The sequence below is a fragment of the Balaenoptera ricei genome, chromosome X, assembly GCF_028023285.1.
Source record: "Balaenoptera ricei isolate mBalRic1 chromosome X, mBalRic1.hap2, whole genome shotgun sequence".
Taxonomy (NCBI): domain Eukaryota; kingdom Metazoa; phylum Chordata; class Mammalia; order Artiodactyla; family Balaenopteridae; genus Balaenoptera; species Balaenoptera ricei.
Window position 1 is genome coordinate 88944527 of NC_082660.1, and position 15782 is coordinate 88960308.

The following is a 15782-nucleotide window of genomic DNA, read 5'->3' on the forward strand; positions in this document are numbered from 1 at the left end:
CCTCAATTTCAGCCATACTAACCTTCTTAGATCTCCTTACATTCGCCATGCATACATACACCCATCTCAGAGACTATGCATTTACTGTTCTCTCTGCCATCAACACTCTCCCTTCATATTTGATTTTATGGGTTTTTTTTTTACCTCTTTAGGTTTTTGCTCAAATGTTACTGTCTCGATGAGGCTTTCTCTGGCTACCCTATCTAAAATTACGATGTCCTCTACATCCTCTTTTCCCACTTTCCTGTTATATTTTCCTCCTTGACACTTATCTTTATTCTTGGAATATTTTCTGACTGGTTACCTCTTTATTGGAAGTCTCTCCTCACTAGAATGCAGATTTGTGGAAGCCATTATTTCTATCTGTTTTATTCATGGCTGATTTCCAAGTGGCTAACACGGTGCCTGACACATAGTTGGTACTCAATAAATTCTCGGAAAAAGAAGGAAGACTGGAATGAGAACTTTATAGTGGTCCTGTAATTGATCAAAGTTACTTTCCACTTGGGCCAGGTATAGCTTCCAGATAATATTAAAATTCTCTTTTGGCCTAAATATCTCAAATACTTGGTAATAGTTTTTCTTTATTCCTTATCTATCAAGTAATTTCCTTCTAATCTCCCTATGATCTTGAATTTCATCCTTAAATCAGCTGAAACTGAATGTCGTCTTGTCTAATAGTAAGATCATGATCAATGCTTTCTTTTTGTTTGCTTGTTCTCAGGATAAGTTTGTCCATCCTTTTGTTTTCAATCAGTCTCAATCATTTTGTTTGATATCTATTTCTTATATATAAATTGAGTTTATTTTTTGGATAAAATCAGAAATCATTTCTCTTTTAATTTGTAAATTTAATGAATTTACATTTAGAGATTTAACAGATATGAATGTCATAGCATTTTGTATCTTTTTCTGTTTTTTTAAAATAAAATCTTCCACAATGTGGTTTGCTTGCTTTGCTTTACTTTTTTATAGATCCTTTGAGACTTATTTTGAGACTTTTATAGATCCTTTGAGGCTTATTTTTGTTGAAGTAATTATATTTGTAATGACTGTACATAATACCTTGGTACTGTATTCCTTTAAACTGTATTTGTTAGTTTCCTACTGGAAGCAATGATAAAATTAGCACATCTCCCCTCATCATTTCCTCCTCATCCTCTCACCAATCAATAAAAGACTATCGAAAATGACCAGTAACATTTGATAAATTGTCAAATATAACATTAATAAATGACAAAATAGTTAAAATAATACTCACTGTTTAGGTTTTAGAGTAGATTATAAAGAACTGAAAAGAAAAAATAGTGACTGAGATGATATTGCCTAGAGAGATAAGGAGATTTTAGAGACAGGATAAAATGAGAAAGTCTAAGATAATTAACTATGCCAGGAGAATATAATATAGAGAATAGAGAAGAACTTTATTTAAAGAGATAATAGATGAAAATATTCCAGAACTGATTAAAAAAGAAACAAACAAACAAGTGCATTGATACAAGATTTAACAGTTATCAAGCGTGATTTAAAACACACACACACACACACAAAACACTTTTAGGGATATTGTAGTGCACCTGCAAGACAACAAAGGCAAAAAGATTTTACAAAAATCCAGAGGAAGAACAGTCACCTACAAAGGAATTACAATTAGAATAACTGCAGACTTCTTAAGTAGAATAATGAAATCCAGGAGAGTAGAATAATATCTTAAAACTGCTGAGAGAAAATCACTGTCTACCTACAATTGTGTACCCAGAAAACCATTTCTCAATAATAAAGGTGGAAAGAAATCATTTTGAAATAACCAAAAGTGAGAGAGTTCATCACCAACAGATTATTAACAAAGAACTTCTAAAAGGGGTCTTTAGGCAGAGGGAAAATAACCACAGAAGTAATGTCTTAGAGGAAAAAGTGAATGGAGGGCACAGAAAATAGTGATTTGTAGGTATAAAAACAGATATCCTTATGAAATAATTACAAAAATTATACTCAGTGTGTGAGTTTAAAAAAAGAGAACTAAAATAATGAAAAACAATATTGTGGAAGTCAGAAGGGGGTGATCAGGACTAAAGTGTTCTAATGTCCTTGAAACTTTGATATTAGTTTATTGTATTCTTTTCAAAGTTCATCAAGAGAAAGGGAAAGTATAAAGATTGTAGAAACAAGTTCAAGTTTGAATATATCAGTAAGTCACAGTAAATATTACTGAATTAAACTCATCCATTAAAAGACTAAGATAGTCATACTGGATAAAAAAAAATCCAAATACTTTTTTCAAGAGATATGTCTAATACTTAAAAACATGGAAAATTTAAAAGGAAAAGGATTGAAAAATATATACCAGACAGATACTAACTATATACTAACAGATATTTTAAAATGTTGACACAGCTATGTTAATAACAGACAAAAGATACCATAAGATAAAATATTGTTAGGGGTAAAGAGGGTCACTACATGATGATAAAGGGATTATGTGTGTGCATCTAATAACATAGCTTCAAGATTTATAGAGCAAAAAAGGATAGAACTTCATGAGAAATATACAAATCAATCATTATAGTTGTAAGATTTCAACAGACTTCTCTCAATTGATATGTTAAGCAGACAGAGTTTAATAAAAATTTTAGAATATTTGGATTACAAAATTAATATATTTTACTTAATGGATACATACTGTTAAGTGCAGGATTTTATATATATATATATCTATGTATATATTTCTAATTACAGAACATATAATTATATAATCTTAATTACATATTATACCCTGCACTTGACATTTAGAGGGTGTGCCTTTTCTTTTTAAGAACACGTTCATGAAAACTGAATACACATTAAACATAAAGAAGCTATCAAAAATTTCAGAGAATAGGTATGCGGAGTACTTTCTGATGATAATGCAATTAAATTGGATTATCAGTAAGAAAAGGACACTGATACTTTCAGAAATTAAAAACACATTTCTAAATCAGTCATAGAACAAATAAGAAGTTATAATGGAAATTTGAAAATGCTGAGTAATAAATGACAATAAAATTACTACAATCCAAACTTCTGAATATAGCAAAGATGGTAGCTCATTTTTCCAGTTTTTCAAGCTACACTTTTCAAGGCCTTCTTCGTGTTTATTCCTGCCTTTATGCCTTTGCTAGTGCTAATTGCTTCCCATCCACCTTGAGAAGATTATCTTTCTTCTATTCAAGTTTTCGAAAGTTTACCTCCAATTTCACCTCATTGTGAAGCCTTAGCCTCTGCTTGTTTGCTAATTGTTTGCCATATTCATTTTGCATTCCAAACTAGATGGTAAGGTTTTTGAGGGGGCAAAGACCTTGCATTTCCTTATAGCACAATGCAAAGCACCACCCCCTCCCAGCTCCATGCCTATTTGTGTTCAAAAAAAGCTTTTTGAATGATTTATAAAATAATTTATAACCTTGCAATGAACTGTCATCTCAGTATGGTTTAGAACAGTATAGCATGGAATTATATTGATGCAATAGTTCACTGGCTTTCTATTTTGCTTCCTTCATCTTCAAAATCTGATTTATAACCTGAAAACTATTTGTTCCTTAAATTCAAGGTCTTAATGTGAATATAACATCTGTTTTTCTTGCTAAATATATCATTAGCAACTAACTTCTTTTGAGGGGGTTGAAAATGTGCTTAACATGAATGAAGTGACAAAAAAAGCATAACCAGAATCCGAATAATCAAAACCAAGTCTTTAATCAGTTAACAATTTATGATTTCTTTTGGCATACTAATAATGGGCCAATACACTCCACAGGTGGAAGTGCTTGAGGGCCATTGAGCATTGAATTTTCCTAAAGCAGTGCAATTACAGAAACACCTGTGTTAAATAAACAAACACTGATTTACTATGAAAATATGCAGAGTGTTTAACAGTGCTCCAAAATTGTGATTTGCTTTGATAGACTTCGTGGATTTACAATGAGTAAATGACAATTTATTGTCAGGCAAACTATTACACTTTATAAATTAGTCAAAACTATCCATATACCTGTTAAATGCATATGGAAGCAGAAATGCATGCAGAGTGAGACCACTTAAAAGAAGCTCTGTTTGCTCTCTGATAGCATAACAGAAAGAAAAACACAACCAAACTTTAGTCTCTCCTCTTTGTCTCATTAGAGGTTTAGATTTGGTTTTTAAGATTGGACTTCCATAATCGTATCCAAAAGGTGGCACAAAATGGCTAAAATTACTTCTAGAGAGCTACTAATATATCTTTGATGTTGACAAAACAAAAAATAGGAATGCAATCACATTGGCCAGGAGCTTATAATATACACTTAAGAGAAAAATAGAGGGAATCAATACTTTCCAGGTGGGGAAAGACAAAATGAATGAGGAAAGAAAAAGCATTTTCATGTTCTTAAAAGGACATTACAAACCTGGTGATTAAAACCTTCAGAAAGTATTAAAATAATGTGGTGGTGGGCTCTGACTGTTAGAAGTAATATTGATTCAACATAATATTGACTTGCCTAAAACATCCCCTTTTAACACCTGTGAACATCTTTTGGACAAGGTTGAGATGTTTTATAAGCAAAAATACCATAGTGGATTGAGGGAATCTTAAGAAATCTGTAAAGTAATATATTTTGGGATACCATAAATATTTTTCTGCATTTTGGCTTATAATTATTCTCAAAAATACATTTTTCCTTTCTTATAAGATGAACTCAATCAACTAAATATCACTTAACACAATTTTAAGAAGAGAAACTGATAACAAATTGGAAAATTGGTTACTGTAATTTCAGATAGATCCCTTTCATCCCCTGGCAGTGTCTTGCCTTCCTTAGCCTACCTTCAGTTGTAAGGCAAGAGAACATAAAAGAGCCACTTGAATGTTAGCTGAAGTATAAAATACACAGGATTAATTCTCCTATTGAGCCAGTTGTCTGGATTAGAAGAGAGGAGAAGACTTGATTAATGAAAATTATACAGATTTAGAAATACTTTTGCGTATAAGAAATCTCCCAACATATGTGATGTTTTTTACATACACAGGCACACACACATGCAATTTGGGTAGAAGACTTTTTTTAATCCAATGTTGACACAAAGAGGATAGCTAGGTAAGAAGAGCCAATATGCCTGGCAGTACAACAAAAAAGCTAGAGAGATGAAGACTACATGCCACCAGTTGTGTAAAAGCTAACTTGTATCATGTACCTCCCAAGGAAATAATTGTTCATTATCATGAGAGAAGTGGGAGGAAAACTTGTGAAGAAACAGCAAGTATAGAGTTGCTGTATGGGGATAATGTTTCAGAGGGGCCTGTGTAGAGTAGGGATGAGGAGTGGAGGGTTAGGAGGATGCATCAATTGTCTAATTCCACAATAATGTTCTGCAACAAACAATCACAAACCTCGTTGGCATACAACATTAAGTGTTTATTGCTCATGTGCCTATGATGGCTTTCTAGGGGCTTTGCTGATCTTGGTTGGGTTCTCACATGTCTGGGATTTGGCTGGCTGCCCACTCACTTAAACTAACCTTGGCTGGGCTGCTGAGGGCAACTTGATTCTGTTCACACATCTCTCACCATTCAGCAGGTTATCCCAGACATGTTCTGATGGCAATGGAAGAGGAAAAAGAGAGAGGGTACGCCCAATGGTGCAATCATTTTCAAGACTCTTCTTTCATGTTTGCTAACTTCCCAAAGGAGGTCATATGGCTAAACCCAGTGTCAAATAGAGGACTCTGAAAAAAAATATGGCAAAGGACAAGGATAAAAGAAGGGGTGAGGTAATTTTTGTAATCTACCATAGGGTTCCTGGAAAGAAGATACAACCCTATCCTCAATTTAGTAAGCCAAAGGTGAAACAAAAACAATCTAACCTCCTCTGCAGTGATTAAAATTCAGTAGCCTTAGGGTTTTGGTTTGTTTTCTTTTCATCTTTATGTTCATCAAATTGTGCAAGATAATGTTGCAGTAACTGAAAACCCTCAAAATCTTAGCTGCAGGTGGGGTCCTACTCAGGGTAGCAACTCAGGAGTCTGAGCTGATGGAAACTCCATCTCCACATCTGTTTCCACAACTGCTGAGGAGGCAGGACATGGGAAAGTAGCCAACTGAGTACTGGCTCTAAAGGCTTCATCCATCAAGTAACCCGTGTCCTTTCTGCTCATATTTTATTGGCAAAAATAAGCCACATGACCTCAACTAAACTCAAAGGGGCAAGGATGTACAATTCAACCCTGCCATGGACCAGAAGGAGAAACATAATATTTGTGAATGACCCTAGTGACTACACAATTTCTTACTGGAGAGAAATTCTTGAAGTGATAAGTCTCCATCAATGTCTCCCCACCTTAAAAAGGAAAAGAAAAGAAAAAGAACCTCAGGTGAAGTCTTTTGTTTTACAGGGAACTTTGAAGAATATTATTTATTTTTACAGTGAGAAATGCCTAACATATTGAGGAATACCTGAACTTTTTTTTTATCAATTCCTTATTATAATTGCCTTTTTGAAAGGACAGGTAGGTCAGCCAATCCACAGAGTGAGAATACTTAATTTTCAGAGGTGAGACTATTAGAAGTCTAATTAGCTAAATTGGCACGAAACAACTTCCTTTTGGCCTATAAAAATTTTCAAACATTATTTGATTGCATTCAGAATACCAAGGATAAAAATTGATGTTTCTGTTTTAATGTCCCTTTATAACAAACACTGTGCAGTGACCTTTAAAGAAGAAAAAAATTAATATATACACATCAAGAAATTGGAGAGAAAATCATCTGAAAGCCAGATTTCTATACTGGGGAGTCTTTCAAATTATTGACTTAAGTAGTTATTGTTATTTTAAACAGCCCGCTATTGTGATCAAATCTAATGCTCCACTGCCTCTTATTTTCGTCATAAAAATCATTCAGTGAAGTTGTTTCTTAAAAACAAGACAAAATAAAATATTACATCTTGAAAATATCCACATGATAAACAGGAGAGTGAAACCAAATGAATGTGTGCTCCACTTCTTATGTTATTATTATTGTGGAATCTGTGATTAGCTGAAAACTATCGTGGGGTGCACTATATGTGCATGTTTGTGTTTCTTAAAAAGAAGGTGATGCTCTGCAGCTCACAGATAACACAAATAGCATGTGATGCAGTAGTTGCTAAGGGCAACCACAATCTTTTCTGTCATTTTTTTATCCCTAAATGTCCAAACCTAATGATGTCCCCAATACCATAAAATCTGTGGATCTGCACTTAGAAGTTTGACAGGATACAGTCTACAATGATTATTGGGTATGTGTGTGTGAGGGGAGGAAGGTGCGAGACATTTGAAGTGAGTGGCCCTAAAATTCATTGCTTCAGGCTGAGGAAAAAAGTATGTGCACTATATTAAAATCTGACTCAGTACCAAATATACCCAAAACATGAATAAATATTGAATAATCCAAGAAGATTGATTTAGCATATGATATTTCTACCTTTTGTGTTCAAATTTCCATAATGCAGTTGGACCAATAGTAGAAAATGAATTTGATACATTCTTTTGAAAAATTCTAAAGATCAAAAAATTACTCTGGTTGATGATAACCAGAGAAATACTCAGCAGCAAATATTGCCAGTTAGGGAATCAGGTATTCCCATCCATTTCTGTTTGGGTTTATTAGAAAGCTATATTATGGAATTCAACAGAAAACTCTTATTTTCTAAAATAGAAGAGATTAAGAGACAAACATATAACTCATATTTTCAAGATAGAATTTGTGTTTCATAGCAAATAACATCCATAGTACATTTGATGGCATCGAGACTAGTCATAAATACTTGCTGAATGTGGCAAATATTCAGTTCCACCCTCTGAGATTTCCAAATTTTTGTCTTGTCCTTTGTTTTTAAAGTCATGTTGCTATTGTTGCTTTACTCAAATTCTGCCACAGGGGTCCATAATAAAAAGTGAATGGGTTCAAAGAGGGACAATTGCCTAAAGGGCCTCCTGTCACTTTGGCAAAATTATTATTGTCTCTGCAGCTGCCACCCCTCTCCTAATGGCAAAGGAGTCCTTATAGGACTGAGGAAGTTTCTGAAGCCAACTGACCTTTGGGAACCATTAGGATATATTGATTTTTGTGTTGCACCATTAATTTGCTGCTATAGTCTGAATGTTTGTGTCTCCCTAAAATTTTTATGTTGGAATCCTAACTCTTGATAGTATTAGGAAGTGGAGCCTTTGGAAGGTGCTTAGTGAGATGAATGGGATTAAGCCCTTATAAAAGAGGCTCCAGAGAGCTCCCTCAGCCCTTCCAATATGTGAGGACACAGAGAGAAGGTGCCAGCTATGAATCAGGAAGAGGACCCTTCCCAGAAGGTGACCGTGCTGGCGCCTTGATCTTGGACTTGATCTTGGCCTCCAGAACTGTGAGAAGTAAATTTCTGTTGTTTTTCAGCAACGCAGTCTGTTGCTAAGCCCGAACAGACTAAGCCACTTCCTAAGTGACACACTAGTGTATATTTAGTGAGCAACAGCCATGCTTTACCACATAAAATGCTAATGGCCATGACAGAGTTAATGTACCTCTGAACCTTTTGTATACTCTTAGGAAAAAGCTTGCCCACAGAGAAAAGTTACAAAACAAGGCTCCCTGGTAGGATTGATTTTTCATAGTGCCGTCTGTGAGGCACATTTAGAAGAAGAGGAGGCAGATACCTGCGAGACTGTGCTTTTATAAAAGAAGACAGGTTTTTTATCCAGTTGGAATGTTTGTTTGTTGCTTGGTTTTACAAAACACACTAAACCCTTTGTCTGACTGTCTGTTTGCCTGTTTATACCCTAGCTTAGTCCCCAAAAGGTGATTTTGTTTAATTTGCTTCTTAATGTGTCTGATTTAAATCAGCACAGGGAAAAACAAAAACAAAAAACCCCACACTTTATCTGTAATTATATTACCAGTATTTTACACTCATTTATTTGTCTTTTGATTATATCATGCAAATTTTTTTATCGTTAAGTAATCAAAAGTATTTCATTGCATCTGGATTTGCGTAAGAGTTAGAAATCTTTCCCTAGTCCCACGTAATGGGTATACAGTTTCTAGTTGGAGTAATGAAAAAGTTCTGGAAATAGATTGTGGTGATGGCTGCACAAAATTGTGGATGTACTTAATGCCACTGAATTGTACACTTAATTTTATGTTACATGTATTTTAGCACAAAAAAAAAGGTTAAAAAGGAAGAAAATAATAATAAATGAGCACGGCCACCTCTGTAGAACCAAGATTCCACCAGACTCTTCTAGGATCACTGGAGATTAATGGCACGTGAAGTGTTCCACCCTCTCCCCAGCCCTCCTTTTCTGCTGTTGCTTCCTGTACTTTGTTTGGAAAGAAGACAGACACCTCATTGTTGTAGTATCTCAGCCTGATTCTATTGTATATGAAATAATCGCAGGGCTAATCAGGCTGCTTCTGCTGGGCCCAGTCCACAGCTGTGGCTATCAGTGGCACACAGCAGGGCCTGACAACTCCCAGACTGACAACCCCTCCCAGCAAAAAGCTTGCCAATTAACCTGCAGTCACACTGGATCGAAGACTGACATTCATTATTTTAATGAAAACAGGAAGAAAGGGCGCTGTTGAGACCCCCGAAAATGAACCCATTATTCTGTTGTATGTTCTGCTTAGCAAGGTACAAAAAGCGAGCTCAGGGTCGGAAAGACAGGGTGCTGTGTGCGCCAAAGAGGAATAAAGAACAGCCGCCCACAGCTTCGTGCTCCTCACAAAACATCTCTGAAAGCTTTTGTAACCCCAGGCTAGAGAAGAGGATGGAAGTTGCTTGTACCTCAGGAGGGAAGTATTTCAAGATGACTGAAGGAACACGGTGCACATGAAATGTATTATTGTGGTTTTCTCTGAACTTCTCTTTCCTGTGACTCATGTAATGTTTCTTCCAGAGGCTTTGCTTTGGTGTTATTCTGCATCTACCCTGAACTCACAAGAGTTACTTTATCTATTGATAGATCTGACAGAGTTAATAAATACTCTTTGACTTTTTTCAAGACTATTGTGGAAATTGCATAAAAAGCTCCTTATAGATAGAGAACCTCTAAAAAAATCCTCTTCATTCCTGCTTAAGGAATCAAAACTATGTACTGAGCCATTGATCTAACAGACATTTATTAAGAGCCTACTATATGCTATGTACAGTGGCTGTAACCATGAAGAAGTTGGAGGGTTCCGCTTTGGAGAAACTCAGTGTTTTAAATCTTGGGGGGATGTGGTTGGTACCATTGCTTTCATTTGAAATCCCTCAATATGGGCCTGGGATCATGTTTAGCCTCTTCCACTCTAGTTCGAAGCCCACTTATACGGGGATACCAGTGGACTTAACCACTTTTTGAAGGAAATTAGCTTAGAATTTAAGTTTAAATCATTCATATCATTCAAAGGTTCAGAGTAAATCCAAATAGTAGGCCCCAGCTAGCAGCTTAATGTCTTGGTTTGTTCTCTTAATTTTTCATTCATTATTTCAGAATATTTTTCCTTTCAGTTAAACATAAACATAAGCATACAGACTAATTAGCAGATGCATAAAAGAAATGTGCTCTGGCAAAGTGCGGCTCAGTCAAAGCTTTTCCAACACTGAGCCTCATCTCTCTTGCATGCACAGAACTAGAGGAACTTTCTTTGGGTATGGTTCCAAAGTCTGGCCTGGAGCCCAGCCTAGACCGTTCTTGTTGAAAAGTTGACCTGTAAAAAGGAGTATCCATGTTCAGTTCCAGGATAGGAGGAGAGGAGATACATTTCCTTGTCTTTCTTCTCCTGCTTCTGTAAACCTTGATCAGACTTAGTTTTAGGAGAACCTGCTGTCCAACCCACTTGAACAGGAAATCAGGCAGAGTACATCTGCCAACCTATCACATTCCTTCACTAGTATTTGTGGCATGTAATTAATATACATACACCTAGGAATACTTGGAATTTAGGGATTACCCTGTCTCTTCTCATTCAAACCAAATGGCATTTGACTGCAAAGCCAACATTTTTCAACTGAAAGGATTTGAAGTGATTCTTTTGTGCATAACATACAAGGTCAGACTGTGAGTTTATACTCAGGATACATCTCAGTAAGTGCACATTACAGGTTCTGTTGCATCATCCTTCCAATGGGACTTCTTTTTTCACCAATTGCAGTGTAGTAGTTGAGAGTACAAATATTGGGGATGGGACATTGTGTTCAAATCACAGACCCAACGCTGGCTTTCTGTAACTTTGAGAAAGTTGTCTAACCATTCTGTATCTCAGTTTCTATGTTTGTAACTTGGAGACATTATTTGTCTTCCACCACCAGAATGGAAGCTCCACAATGAATCTCTGTTTTGTTCACTGTTGCCCAAATGCTTTGAACAGTGCCTGTTACAGGTTGGGAGCTTAATGTTTACTAAGTGAAGAGAACCCACCTCCTGGGGTTATTGTGAGAATTACATGAATGAATACATGGAGAGTCGAAGAGCCTGGTACACAGTAAATCTTCAATAAATGTTAAGCTACTATTATTATCAAGATTATACTCTCAAACTTGAATATGAATGAGCAGGCTTCCCCACCTGCTCCGTTTGGAAGCTAGTTATAAAAAAACATGGCTTTATAAGAAAATGGTAGGGAGCTCTGGAGCCAGCTCTGCTGTGGCCTTGTCTCAGTCGCAGGGTTCTGGAAGACGCAGGGTGGGGCTGTGAGTGTACAAACCTCAAAAATCTAGGGTCTGCTTCAGTGGTCTTGCAAGGCTGCCTATCACTTGATCTGTCTCCCTCTCTTCTTCCTTTTTTTCAAAATGAAAATAATTCAGGTGCGTTGTAAAGTGTCCAGAAATTTCTTAAACAGATAAAGAATATAAGTCATCTATAATCCATTCTCAGCATTTTTATATATTTTAATCAGTCTTTTGTCTATGACTATGTACACATACACACACACACACACACACATATGTCTGTGTATATATACATGTGCATATATATATAAGGACACACTAAATGTATTTTAACTTAATACTTCACTTAAGAATCTTTTTACATTATTAATAGAGTTTTACAATATGTAACTCTTTTTATAATTGAAGTTGTTTTTAGAGAATGGCATTAGTTAGCACCATGGAGAATGAAGAGTATAGATTTCAGCCTGAGTTCAAAGAGAGTCTCTGGAAAGGGATAGAAACCTTATGAAGCAACATTCTCTGAGAATCTGATATATCTCAAGTTTACCATTAGGAGATTAAACTGGTGAAGCGATTTTAAAAATTTCTTACCGCTAGGTTTTGGAGGTTTCTCTCCATTAGAAGCTTCCCATATAAACATGAGTTCCTATTCAAATTTAAGTAATAAATATTATTTATTACTGAGGTCACACTACAGGGCAATCAGGCTGCAAGGTGCTTTATGGTGTTTCATATAATATTTTAGCAACACTTGGAGGGACATTTCTTTTTTTGTAATTTTTGAAATTTATTTTTTTTTTATACAGCAGGTTCTTATTAGTCACCAATTTTATACACATCAGTGTATACATGTCAATCCCAATCGTCCAATTCAGCACACCACCGTCCCCACCCCTGCAGCTTTCCCCCCTTGGTGTCCATACGTCTGTTCTCTACATCTGTGTCTCAACTTCTGCCCTGCAAACCACTTCATCTGTACCATTTTTCTAGGTTCCACATACATGCTTTAATATACGATATTTGTTTTTCTCGTTCTGACTTACTTCACTCTGTATGACAGTCTCTAGGTCCATCCACGTCTCAACAAATGACCCAATTTCGTTCCTTTTTATGGCTGAGTAATATTCCATTGTATATATGTACCACATCTTCTTTATCGATTCATCTGTCGATGGGCATTTAGGTTGCTTCCATGACCTGGCTATTGTAAATAGCGCTGCAGTGAACATTGGGATGCATGTGTCTTTTTGAATTATGGTTTTCTCTGGGTATATGCCCAGGATGGGATTGCTGGGTCATATGGTAGTTCTATTTTTAGTTTTTTAAGGAACCTCCATACTGTTCTCCATAGTGGCTGTATCAATTTACATTCCCACCAACAGTGCAAGAGGGTTCCCTTTTCTCCACATCCTCTCCAGCATTTGTTGATTGTAGATTTTCTGATGATGCCCATTCTAACTGATATGAGGTGACACCTCACTGTAGTTTTGATTTGCATTTCTCTAATAATTAGTGATGTTGAGGAGATTTTCATGTGTTTCTTGCCATCTGTATGCCTTTTTTGGTGAAAAGTCTATTTAGGTCTTCTGCCCATTTTTGGATTGGGTAGTGTGTTTCTTTAATATTGAGCTGCATGAGCTGTTTATGTATTTTGGAGATTAATCCTTTGTCCGTTGATTTGTTTGCAAATATTTTCTCCCATTCTGAGGGGTATCTTTTCATCTTATTTATGGTTTACTTTGCTGTGCAAAAGCTTTGAAGTAGGTCCCATTTGTTTATTTTTGTTTTTATTTCCATTACTCTAGGAGGTGGATCAAAAAAGATCTTGCTGTGATTTATGACAAAGAGTGTTCTTCCTATGTTTTCTTCTAAGAGTTTTAAAGTGTCCGGTCTTACATTTAGGTCTCTAATCCATTTTTTTTTTTTTTTTTTTTTTACTAATGGTGAATTTTTTTTTTTTTTTTTTTTTTATGGCTGTGTTGGGTCTTCGTTTCTGTGCGAGGGCTTTCTCTAGTTGTGGCAAGCGGGGGCCACTCTTCATCGCAGTGCGTGGGCCTCTCACTATCGCGGCCTCTGTTATTGCAGAGCACAGGCTCCAGACGCGCAGGCTCAGTAATTGTGGCTCACGGGCCCAGTTGCTCCGCGGCATGTGGGATCTTCCCAGACCAGGGCTTGAACCCGAGTCCCCTGCATTGGCAGGCAGATTCTCAACCACTGCACCACCAGGGAAGCCCTCTAATCCATTTTGAGTTTATTTTTGTGTATGGTGTTAGGGAGAGCTCTAATTTCATTCTTTTACATGTAGCTGTCCAGTTTTCCCAGCACTACTTATTAAAGAGACTGTCTTTTCTCCATTGTATATCCTTGCCGGCTTTGTCATAGATTAGTTGACCATAGGTGCATGAGTTTATCTCTGGGCTTTCTATCTTGTTCCATTGACCTATGTTTCTGTTTTTGTGCCAGTACCATATTATCTTCATTAGTGTAGCTTAGTAGTATAGTCTGAAGTCAGGGAGTCTGACTCCTCCTGCTCCGTTTTTTTCCCTCAAGACTGCTTTGGCTATTCAGGGTCTTTTGTGTCTCCATACAAATTTTAAGATTTTTTGTTCTAGCTCTGTAAAAATTGCCACTGGTAATTTGATAGGGATTGCATTGAATCTGTAGATTGCTTTGGGTAGTATAGTCATTTTCACAATATTGATTCTTCCAATCCAAGAACATGGTATATCTCTCCATCTGTTGGTATCATCTTTAATTTCTTTCATCAGTGTCTTATAGTTTTCTGTGTACAGGTCTTTTGTCTCCCTAGGTAGGTTTATTCCTAGGTATTTTATTCTTTTTGTTGCAATGGTAAATGGGAGTGTTTCCTTAATTTCTCTTTCAGATTTTTCATCATTAGTGTATAGGAATGCAAGAGATTTCTGTGCATTAATTTTGTATCCTGTAACTTTACCAAATGCATTGATTAACTCTAGTAGTTTTCTGGTGGCATCTTTAGGATTCTCTATGTATACTATCATGTCCTCTGCAAACAGTGACAGTTTTACTTCTTCTTTTCCAATTTGTTTTCCTTTTATTTCTTTTTCTTCTCTGATTGCCGTGGCTAGGATTTCCAAAACTATGTTGAATAATAGTGGTGAGAGTGGACATCCTTGTCTTGTTCCTGAACTTAGAGGAAATGCTTTCAGTTTTTCACCATTGAGAATGATGTTTGCTGTGGGTTTGTCATATATGGCCTTTACCATGTTGAGGTAGGTTCCCTCTATGCCCACTTTCTGGAGAGTTTTTATCATAAATGGGTGTTGAATCTTGTCAAAAGCTTTTTCTGCATCTATTGAGATGATCATATGGTTTTTATTCTTGAATTTGTTAATATGGTGTATCACATTGGTCGATTTGCGTACATTCAAGAATCCTTGCATCCCTGGGATAAATCCCACTTGATCATGGTGTATGTTCCTTTTAATGTGATGTTGGATTCTGTTTGCTAGTATTTTGTTGAGGATTTTTGCATCTATATTCATCAGTGATATTGGTCTGTAATTTTCTTTTTTTGTAGTATCTTTGTCTGGTTTTGGTATCAGGGTGATGGTGGCCTCATAGGATGAGTTTCGGAGTGCTCCTTCCTCCACAAAGTTTTGGAAGAGTTTGAGAAGGATGGGTGTTAGCTCTTCTCTAAATGTTTTATTGAATTCACCTGTAAAGCCATCTTGTCCTGGACTTTTGTTTGTTGGAAGAATTTTAATCACAGTTTCAATTTCATTACTTGTGGTTGGTCTGTTCATATTTTCTATTTCTTAATGGTTCAGTCTTGGAAGGTTATACCTTTCTAAGAATTTGTCGATTTCTTCCAGGTTGTCCATTTTATTGGCATAGAGTTGCTTGTAGTAGTCTCTTAGGATGCTTTGTATTTCTGCAGTGTCTTTTGTAACTTCTCCTTTTTCATTTCTAATTTTATTTATTTGAGTCCTCTCCCTCTTTTTCTTGATGAGTCTGGCTAATGGTTTATCAATTTTGTTTATCTTCTCAAAGAAACAGCTTTTAGTTTTATTGATTTTGCTATTATTTTCTGTGTTTCTATTT